Below are 1,581 nucleotides of genomic sequence, written 5' to 3'. Positions count from 1 at the left end.
CTGAATAAGAAACACATGTTAGAGGCTACACAGTGATCCTGAATAAGAAACACATGTTAGAGGCTACACAGTGATCCTAAATAAGAAACACATGTTAGAGGCCACACAGTGATCCTAAATAAGAAACACATGTTAGAGGCTACACAGTGATCCTGAATAAGAAACACATGTTAGAGGCCACGCAGTAATTTATTAAAACTGTAATTGTTATTGTCAACATTTGGATTGCGGTTTACCCGTTACACCTGTAAACGTTACATCCCTACATTAGGGCTGCACAATTAATCAAATTTTAATTGTGATCACAATTTTGACCTCCCACGATCAAATTTGCGTGATCAAGCTTTTTTTTAATTGTTTTTTTATGCGTAATTTCATAGAAAGCGGAGTTTTTTTGCAAAGTAAATTTACCTCGCCGTAAACCTGTCTGCTCATGAGCCAGTCAAAGTTGTTCCCTGCACCCCGTGCAGCCTAGTCTCTAGATGGAGACAGTCCCAGAGGACGGAGTAACGGGAGGACAACTCAACAGATAGCAGTCGGTTATACGGCGGTCTCAAGGTTCACCAGTTTACCAGTAAACGCAACATCTTCTCCTGTCTGTTGTTTTTCAGACAACAGCAGTGAGCAGCGCTAGTCGGTGCTAGTATCGTCTGTTAGCTGTTAGCTGTTAGCTCCTCTAGGACGCACCGGTGCTAATGTCCTCACATCCGCTGCCATGCTGTTTATATGGATATGGTTTCATTTTGCGTTACATGACCCATTTCGTCTGTAAAGCCATGCCTGTGTTGAATCTCTCCTCTAACTCCGCGCCCCGCCACACAGCGGCCGCCAGTCCACACTTCTGACATTTGTCTCCAGTTTAAATTTTTTATTAACACAGCTGTATATTGTTAAATATGAGGGGCAAACCTGTATTTGTAACTGTGTTTCCATGGTAACCCTGCTATTGCGGCGGCCACGGCAAAGAACACAGAAGAAGTCATTGAATGCAACTACAGTGGTGTGAAAAAGTGTTTGCCCCCTTCCTCATTTCCTGTTCCTTTGCATGTTTGTCACACTTAAGTGTTTCGGAACATTAAACCAATTTAAACAATAGTCAAGGACAACACAAGTAAACACAAAATGCAATTTGTAAATGAAGGTGTTTATTATTAAAGGTGAAAAAAAATCCTAACCATCATGGCCCTGTGTGAAAAAGTGATTGCCCCCCTTGTTAAAACATTCTATAACTGTGGTTGTCCACACCTGAGTTCAATTTCTCTAGCCACACCCAGGCCTGATTATTGCCACACCTGTTCACAATCAAGGCATCACTTAAATAGGAGCTGCTTGACACAGTAAGGTCCACCAGAAGATCCTTAAAAGCTACACATCATGCCGAGACCCAAAGAATTTCGGGAACAATTGAGAAAGAAAGTAATTGAGATCTATCAGTCTGGAAAGGGTTATAAAGCCATTTCCAAAGCTTTGGGAATCCAGCGAATCACAGTGAGAGCCTTTATGCACAAATGGCGAAGACATGGAACAGTGGTGAACCTTCCCAGGAGTGGCCGGCCGCCCAAAATTACCCCAAGAGCGCAG

General features: G+C 42.7%; 1 protein-coding gene across 1 annotated transcript in view; it reads right to left on the bottom strand.

Moving 5' to 3' along the window:
- urb1 (URB1 ribosome biogenesis homolog) overlaps nt 1-1,581 on the bottom strand; it is a 28,782-nt gene that overhangs the window by 11,625 nt on the left and 15,576 nt on the right. The gene's annotated exons all lie outside the window — the stretch shown is intronic.

This window comes from Etheostoma cragini, chromosome 3, assembly GCF_013103735.1.
Source record: "Etheostoma cragini isolate CJK2018 chromosome 3, CSU_Ecrag_1.0, whole genome shotgun sequence".
Taxonomy (NCBI): domain Eukaryota; kingdom Metazoa; phylum Chordata; class Actinopteri; order Perciformes; family Percidae; genus Etheostoma; species Etheostoma cragini.
The sequence above is the reverse complement of the archived record's forward strand: the minus strand, read 5'-3'. Positions and strand labels throughout refer to the sequence as shown.